General features: G+C 40.0%; 1 long non-coding RNA gene across 1 annotated transcript; it reads left to right on the forward strand.

Annotated features, from left to right (window-relative positions):
* The first annotated feature begins 444 nt into the window (after positions 1–444).
* LOC118677181 lies at positions 445–9,369 on the forward strand. Its single transcript, XR_004974345.1, has 3 exons — positions 445–980; positions 7,706–7,776; positions 8,808–9,369. It is a non-coding gene; the product is annotated as an uncharacterized LOC118677181 (long non-coding RNA).
* Positions 9,370–9,738: the final 369 nt, after the last annotated feature.

Raw genomic sequence — 9,738 nt, forward strand, 5'->3', positions numbered from 1 at the left:
CAGCACACTTAGCTAAGAGGGCTTAAAATCTGACTCTGAAATTTCTAATAGACAAATTTAAAATGTAAGACATAATCATTCACAAGATTCACATTGCCAACAATATGAGATGAGTCATATGCATGGAAGACATTTTGGTATAAAAGAATAGAAATGGCCTGGCAAGCATAGCTCAGTGGTTGAGTGTCAACTTATGAACCAGGAGGTCACGGTTCAATTCCCAGTCAGGGCACATGCCTGGGTTGGGAGCTCAATCTCCAGTGCGGGGGATGCAGGATCAATGATTCTCTCTCATTACTTATGTCTCTCTCTCTCTCTCTCTCCCTCTCCCTTCCTCTCCGAAATAAAAAAAGAAAGAAAGAAAGAAAGAAAGAAAGAAAGAAAGAAAGAAAGAAAGAAAGAAGAAAGAAAGAAAGAAAGAAAGAAAGGAAGGAAGAAAGAAAGAAAGAAAGAAAGGGAATGGGAAGACATGAATTTCAATCCTAGGTCAGCTATTTAGTAGCAATTGTGACTTTGAGCAATTAAAACTTGACATATCAATGTCTTCGCCTGTTAAATTTGGATAATACTGCTTTATGAATAGTTCTAAGTTAAATTATGAAGTGAGCATGCTCTTTCTTTTTCCTTTCATCATCTACATCCATTCCCCTCACTTCTCTTCCCTGCTCTATGCCCTAGGAGGATGACCCTGCAAACTGCACTACCTAGGCTCTCTTCGCCCTTGACTTCCTGTTCAGTGCAGCCAACAAGAAATAACATCTCTCCACTGCCTCAATGCCAAGAGTCTAAGGGAGGCTGTTCCTTTTGTGACTACAGCTCCCGAAGGGCAGTGGCCTTCCCTAGTGCTGGCTCTCAGCAAGCTCCAAGACTGCTGCCTCCCCTCACTTCTTTGGGCAGAAGGAAATAAAGGCTTCTTGATGTCACTATCCCTAGATGCCTCGGGATCATTTGTTGGTTTTCTCAACCCTGTTCATACTCTTGTAAGTAATCCCTTCGTTAAATTCTCATCAGAATCCAATGTGAGCATGTATTCTGTTCCTGGCCAGGGCTTTGAGTCATACAAGGAATATTTATAACAAGATGGAAAAGGAAAGGAACAGAGTTCCATTTTTGAGCCCCCACTACGGGCCAACTCCAGAGCCAGGTACTCTTTATAGTAGACTAGAGGCCCGGTGCACAAAAATTTGTGCACTTGTGGGAGGGGAGTGTCCCTCAGCCCAGCCTGTGCCCTCTTACAGTCTGGGACCCCTTGGGGGATGTCCACCTGCTGGCTTAGGCCTGCTCCCCGGAGGATCGGGCCTAAGCTGGCAGTCAGACATCCCTCTGGCAGCCTGGGAGGCCTCAGAGGATGTCCACCTGCCAGCTAAGCCTCAGATATCCTTACCGCTGCCGAGGCGGGAGAAGCTCCCACCACTGCCACTGCACTCGTAGCCGTCAGCCCACTTGTGACTGAGCGGTGCACCACTGTGGGAGCACACTGACCACCAGGGGACAGCTCCTACATTAAGCATCTGCCCACTAGTGGTCAGTGCATGTCATAGTGACAGTTCATTCCTGGTTGTTCTGCTGTTAGGGTCAATTTGCATATTACCCTTCTATTATATAGGGTAAATGCCAATAAATGCCAATAAATCTGAAGTAAGTGGTATAAGACAGCATAAGGGAGAGCTTCACAACAATTTGAGACATGAGACCAAGTCCTTTCCATCAGATAACCCTCTTTCCCTAATATGGAATATAAACAGAAGAAAGAAGGGGGATCAGGATTAATCAGCTCATTAACCTGAAAAACAACAACCAAAGGCTAGCATTTATGAAGATGTAAAATATAGTTCTAGGTTTTAATGAAATTCAAAGAGAAATGGTGCAGCAAAGAGCTTTTTCTTTGTACCATTTTAGGTCCTGGGTATAGGGTAGTAATAAGCAGGCACACCTGAATTAATGGAATGGCTAGTGTTAGCACCTGCTTAAGCATTTTGGGGATGATTTACATTTTTCAAATAACGTGCCATCAGAAAAGAAATATTCGGCCTCCTTTTCACAAAAAAAGGATCAACTTTATGAATTACTTAAATAATAAAGAGAGTAGTACCCACTGTTATTTACAGTGTCTAGCACAGGTACAAGAAAAGGTTTGTGTGCATCCAGCAAATTCTGTTGTTTCTAGAAACCACCAAAGTCAGACCATTCCACATGCTTCTCTTATACAGTATCCTACGTGCTACTGTGGCCAGGAGAGACCCTATTCCTCAGACTGTCTTTATTGGTAGTTTTTTTTGTGTGTGTGTATGCCTTTTTGACACATGATTTTACAGTAAAGGAGAGATGCCTTAGTTCTTTGTGAATAAGTTGTATCCATAACCAAACAGATCTACACTAATAAAAGAGAAAGATGCAAATTGACCGTACCTTTGTGCCTCCAACCAGCCAATCAGGAGTGAGTATGCAAATTAACCCAACAGAGCTGGTGAATTAATTTGCATATGCAGGCCCGGAGTGGCCGGGGTGGGGCGGGATGCTTGCGTCGTTGCCATTGTCAGGACGCAGGCGTTCCGCACTGCCCCAGCCACTCCAGGCCTCTGGGCAGCAAGGGAAGGCAGAAAGGCAGCTCCAGGCCAGAATGAAGGCAGAAAAGTGGCTCCAGGCCAGAATAAAGGCGGTGCCAGCAGCCAGGGGAAGGAAGGCCCATTCTTGCATGAATCTTCATGCATCGGGCCTCTAGTATTATATAAAATTAGGGCCCAGTGCACGAATTCGTGCACCTTGAAAGGAACTGTGGCTGTGAGGCTGCGATGGGCATGGGGGGGGGGGGGTCTTGGCCCATCCTCCGTGACCCCACTTGGCCCCTCCCACCACAGCCCCAGTCCCTTGTCTGCTGGAAGCCCTGCTCCTGCCGCCACCACTCCCATGCGCTGACTGCACTGGCCCTGCTTGCACCTGCTGACAGCGCAATGCAATTGGGGCCAGTGTCAGCAGTGGGTGCGAGCAGCAGCTGCCAGCCCCAATCGCCCCTCAGGAGCAGGGGGGCTGGAGAAGCCCTGAGGGCAATTGGGGCTGGCAGCCGCCGCTCACAACCACCGACAGCGCTGAGTGATCAGACTGGTGCTGGGTGCTGGCAGCAGGTGCGAGTGGCAGCTCTGGCACTGGTTGCGAGTGTGAGTGGGGCTGGCACCGGCAGCAGGTGCAAGCACAGGGCGGGACTGCAGGGCGTGGGAGTGAAGAATTTTCAGTAACCACCAGAGGCTCACCCTAATGACAGCGACTGGCACTCTGCCTTGGTCTGGCGCCCCACTCACCTGCTCCACCATCCCACTGTGGCCGACACCTGCCATGTTCCGCATATACCCCCTGGTGGTCAGCACACAACATAGCGACTGGTTGTTCAGTTGTTCAGTTTTTCCGCCGTTTGGTCTATTTGCACATTAGGGTTTTATATGTATAGATAACCACAGCATTGAGAAAACTCATAAAGGTAAAATGTCTTGCTTTTCTTTTTGTCATTTTCTCCCTGTTTTGATTTTCAGCATGTGTAAATCATTCTGTTGTTATAAAATGAATTAAATGAAGTAAAAGAGCAAAACCCAGAAGTGTAATAATGAAGTTTTAATCCTTTAAAACTTTTTGGCATGATGCGTTTGACTGTATTTTACATACAATTGTGAGTTTTGTGTTTCAGAAAGAATTTTTCTTAAAATTGTTCATGTGTCCCAGATGTGACCTAGTTTCATTCTTGAAATAGATTCTGAGTGTTGCACAGGCAAGTCAAACAGGCATGGCTATTTTAGGAGCCATTAATGTAATACACTTATAGGAACCAAATATGTAATTCCAGCTGGCCAGTGAAAACTTTATTGAGCATGTACTATGTGTGAGTGAAGAAATATAAACTAGTAAGAGAGAAATAAAACAAACATGTCACATTGTAAAATAAAACAAATGTAAAAATAAAAACCAAAGCATAATATGGGTAAATATCAGAAGCTGGAAAAAGGTTTGAGAAGCATTATATAAAATGTAGTCATTTTTTTCTGTCTTAGGAAAGTTAAGGGGTTGCTTCACAGAGGTAGAATTCTAAATTTTAGGAGCAAATTGTAAAGTTTTGATTCAAGTTTTGATAGTCTCTTCAATTAAGTCATGATCAGTTTATGGACAAATATCCATAGATCAATGAGAATACAGGTGGAAAATGCCTACAATAAGGCTGGGCATAAAAGAAGAATCATTGAATACTTCCCCTCCTGTATTTTTAACTTTGGGGTAAAATTCATAGAACATAAAATTCCCTTTGGATTCATTTTTTTTTAATTCCTTATTGTTGAAAGTATTACATATGTTCCCTTTTCCCTCCATTGTCATCTCCCAGCCTGCCCCTGCCCCCAAGACCAGGCTTACACCTCACCCATTATCTGTGTCCATTGGTTATGCTTATATGCATACCAGTTCTTTGGGTGATTGCTTACCTCTCCCTCCCCTCCCTTCTCTATGAGGTTTGACGGTTTGTTCAATGATTCTATGTCTCTGGATCTAGTTTTGTTCATCAGTTTATGTTGTTCATTATATTCCACAAATGAGTGAGATCATGTGATACTTAACTTTCTCTGAATGACTTATTTCATTTAGCATAATGGTGTTTGGTACATTCACAGTGTTTTACAAACATTAATCCTAATTTCAGAATACCTTCATCATCCCATGAAGAAACGTTGTGCCTGTCAGCAGTCACTGGCCATTTCCCTCTCCCACCACACTTTGCAGCCACTAATCTGCTTTCTGTCTCTACGCCCATTCTGGACATATATGAATGCAAACATACACTATGTGGTCTTTCATGTCTGGATTCTTTCATTTAGCATAATGTTTTCCAGGTTCATCCACACTGTAGCATGAACCAGTACTTCATTCCTTTTTAAGGCTGAATAATATCCCATTGCATGTATATACCACATTTTGTTTATCCATTCATCTGTTGATGGGCACAATGAAATGAAGGTAGTACTGCACATCTCTGGAACTTACATATGGCAGAATTTCCTTCTTTTTAAAGGTGGAATAACATATATTTTTCCTTATCCATTTTATTTATCCATTCATCTGTGATGGACATTTAGGTTCTTTCTATATATTGGCTATTGTCAATAAAGTTGCCGTGAACATGGGGGTGTATGTATCTTGTTGAAATCCTGATTTCAATCTTTTTGGGTATATACCTCAAAATGAGATTTCTGAATCATACAATAATTTAAATTTTAATTTTTTGAGGAAACTCCCTATTGTTTTCCATAGAGGTTGTACTATTTTGCATTTTACAAGTACCAACAGTGTTACGGGGGTTCCAATTTCTCCATATCTTCACCAACAGTTGTTGTTGTTGTTGTTGTTGTTGTTGTGTGTACGTGTGTGTGTGTGTGTTTAAAAAAGCTATCCTAACATATGGGAATGATATCTCACTGTGGTTTTGATTTGTATTTCCCTGATGATTAGTTATGTTGAGCCTCTTTTCATGTACCACTTGTATGCGGCCATTTGTATGTCTTCCTTGGAGAAACATCAATTCATTTGCCTATTTTAAATCAAGTTTGTTGTTATTGTTTTATTTTGCGCTTGAATTGTAGGAGTTCCGTGTATATATTGGATAGTAACCCCTTATAAGTTATATGGTTTAAAATATTTTTTCCCATTCTATAGTTTGCCTTTTCACTTTGTTGATTGTTTCCATTGCTGTGCAGAAGCTTTTCAGTTTGATTACTTGTGTTATTTTGCTTTTCTTTCTTGTGCTTTTGGTGTTATATGCAAGAAATCATTGCTAACCCCAATGTCAAGAGCTTTTCCCCTATATTTTCTTCTAGGAGTTTTCTAATAATTTCTAATTGTATTTCATTATGTTCAGAGGAAATGCTTTGTATGGTTTCTGTCTTTTAAAATGTATTGAGACATTTTATGGCCTAGATATGGTCATTTCTGTAGAATGTTACATGTGCACTTAAGAAGAATGTGTTTTCTGCTGTTGTTGGAATGTCCTATATGTTTCTTATACCCCCTTGGAGAATAGTGTTGTTCAGGTCTTCTCTTCCTTGTTAGTCTGTCTAGTTGTTCTACCTGTTATTGAAATGGGGTATATAAGTGTCCTACTATTATTGTTGAACTATTTTCCCTTTTTATTGTCAGTTTTTTGCTTTGTACTTTTTGGGGCTCTGTGTGTGTATAATTATCTTCTGATAGATTGATCTTTTATTTTTAAAGTAGGGAGAGGGAAAAAGATGGGGGAGAGGGGAGAGAAAAAAACATCTATGTGAGAGAGACACACCAATTGATTGCCTCCAACACATGCCCCAACTAGGGACTGGGATTGAACCTTCAGCGCACAGGCCAATGCTCCAACCAATGAGCCATTATGTAATATCCTTCTTTGTCTATTATAACAAATTTTTCTTACCTTCCATTTTTGTATAATATTAATATAGGTAACCCAGCTGTCTTTTCGTGGCATGGAATGCCTTTGAACATCCTTTAATTTTTCAACCTAGCTTGTCTTTGGATCTCAACTGAGTTTCTTGTAGGCAGTATATAGTTGAATCATGTTTTTTTAAAATCCATTCTGGTTGGAGTTTTTATTTAATTTACATTTAACGTAATCCTATATAATAAAAACCTAATATGCTAAGTATCTGTTCGACCATTCGACCAGCTGCTATGACACACACTGACCACTAGGGGGCAGATGTTCCAACTGGTAGGTTAGCTTGCTGCTGGGGTCTGGCCAACCCGGACTGGATGAGACATACCAGACATGCCCTGGAGCCCTCCCACGGTTCCTCTCCAGCCCGATCATGCTCTGGTGGGGTCCCTCAGCCTGGCCTGCAGGGATCAGGTCAAAACCAGCTCTCCAACATCCCCCAAGGGGTCCCAGATTGCAAGAGGGCACAGGCCAGGCTGAGGTCCCTGCACCAGGCCTCTAGTTGCTGATAAGAAAAGACATCTATTTTGCTATGTTTTCCATATGTCTTATACCTTTTCTTATCCCTCAATACCTGCATGACTGCATTCTTTGGTGTTAAATATATACACATATTCATGTGTTCCAGATGTGACCTAGTTATATATATATTTAACATGTATGTATGTGTGTGTATATATATATATGTATATATATATAAATATAAATATATATATATTTACCATTTCAACTCCTTTCTCATGTTTTTCTACACATTTCAACTTATTTTCTTAGTTGATTGCACTGAGGACTACAGTGAACATTTTAATTTATAACAATTTAGTTTGAATAAATATCAACTTAATTTTAATCATATATAAAAAGTTTGCACCTATACAACTCCATCTCTCTCTTTATGTTATTATTGTCACAAATTACATTTTTATGCATTATATACTCAACATAGATTTATAATTATAATTTTATGAATTTTTCTTTAAATTATACAGGAAAATAAGAAGTTAACAACTAAAAATACATAAATATGGACTTTTATATTTACCTATAAATATAGGTAAATATAAAAGTGTGTTTTTTTTCCTTTCCCTTTTCCCTTCCCTTTCATTTATTCCCTTTTTCCTTTGTTCCTTCCTTTGTTTCTTAGAACATGGGTAGAAAAAAAGAGAACACTGTATTTTATTATTATTTTTAAGTGGAAAGCGTCTAATGTTCTTGGTGATCAGTCCTTTTTCTTGTCTTTGATACTCACAGGTGTGTTGCAAATACGTCTCTGTGTTATTTGCCTTTTTTATATATGCAAGTCCAGCATCCCCAATCAAATGGTAAGCATAATAAAGGTGGAGACACTGCCTTATATTTCTCTACATTTCCAGCGTCAAAAGAAATGTTTTATCTAGAGGAGTTACTTAATAGGTGGTTGTTGATGTTGTCCTAGATATCCTGCCTCCTTTCTTCAGACAGGCAAGCTATTATTATCCTCCTTTACAAAGAGAAAACAGAGAACCAAGAGTTCAGGTACCTGACCAAGGTAACAATAAGAAGGGAAAAAAACATGTTCTTTTGGACTTTGTACCCAACCTTGTTTTTTAGGCAGCTTGCCTCGGTTATCTCTTACAAGCCTACAACAGGCCTTCCCACCACCAACACTAACTTTTGGCAAAAAGCAATACTTGTAATGAGTAATCCAACTGAGACCGCATTCAATTTGCGATGCCTATCTTTTCTTTTTGAAAAAAAAAAAAAACACTGAAAGAAAACACTAAAATAGAATTGTTTCCCACAGCCTTCCTGAGCGAAAGAGAAACCCTTGGAACTTATTCTCAACTGAAGGACAATGTTTGTGAGGGTGGCTATGCACGTAAGTCACAGTGAGCAACTTCACATGGAATAGGGAAGGCAGCACAACCATAGTTGGCCCTTCTCAAACCTTGAAATGGGTGAACCTTGTCTTCTTAGCCCAAGGCTCAGAGAATGGCAAGGGGTAGTGGAAGGCACTGATGAGGCTTTTGGGGTCAAATAAAGAAAGGGTTTGGTTCTTCTTATCTGCCATGCACACTGCAACTTTGAACAAGTTAGTTCCTCATTTACAAAAATAAATATCATTGTGAGGATTCAAGTAAATTGTGTATGCGATGGTGCCTGGAATAGGAGAAGTTAGTGTTATCTTTCCTTCCTTATCCAAGGGTCCATCTCACTTCTACATTGCCCCTCCCACTCTCACCTTGTCCAATGTCCTCAGTCTCTCAGCCTCCAAATCCTTCTAAAATAAATTGGCTGTTAATTACTTTCACCCTAAAGTGTGACGATTATGTTCAGTATTTTAATTTTTACTAGGATGCATTTGTTTTAACAGGGACTAAAATCTAATATCCAAGAAATGAAATGCTAATTATAAAATGGAACCTACTTTGGTCAAATACTTTCAGCTTTACTAAACACCACTCCCTGAAAAATGGAACCAATGCTTCTGGAAAAACGGCTGATTCCAGGATAAGGAACGTACAAAGTGAACCTGGAACATCTTGTGCCAGGAAACAGGAAGTTATTTTAAAAACCTGTAGAGGTATGCAGAAAGAACACAGAAGCCAACCTGAAGGGGTTCTCACTGGCTGAATTTGGGACATTCTGATGATTAAAATGAATAGTGATAAGAATGGATTATATCATATTGAATAAAAGTAAATTTGAATCCATTTTTACATTTAAAAAATTTTAAGGTAGGTGTGAAGAGAAGAAGAAAAATTCTGTTTGTTTGTTTTTTAACAGAATGCCAACTAATGGATATAGATGGAATGGAAATAGAAACCCACTATTTTATGATCACCACAGTAATAATTAATTCAGGTAATAATTAACAATGGATGCTAAAAGCATTGGGTAACAAACTTTGGGGGGAATCCTATATTCACACAGTCTCAAGTTAACTTAGTAATTACAAAGAGAAAAAGATCTTGACAACGGAAAAATCTGGTGGGCATCCATTCTAACCAAATGATAACATTCAACATACACCATAGTTGGACAATTCAGTACCATATTCCTGCCAATGTGATATACTGAGTTCACAATATAATCTCTGCTAAAAGTGGTTAAACCAAATCTGATCACAAAGAAACAATCTGATGGATTTTCCTGGACTAAACAATTCAAATATGGTGCTGTCATTCTCTCTCTCTCTCTCTCTCTCTCTCTCTCTCTCTCTCTCTCTCTCTCTCTCTCTCTCTCACACACACACACACACACACAGGCTGGGGAATGGACCTAGATTAGAGTAGACCAAAGCT

The sequence above is a fragment of the Myotis myotis genome, unplaced genomic scaffold (assembly GCF_014108235.1).
Source record: "Myotis myotis isolate mMyoMyo1 unplaced genomic scaffold, mMyoMyo1.p scaffold_m19_p_2, whole genome shotgun sequence".
NCBI lineage: Eukaryota > Metazoa > Chordata > Mammalia > Chiroptera > Vespertilionidae > Myotis > Myotis myotis.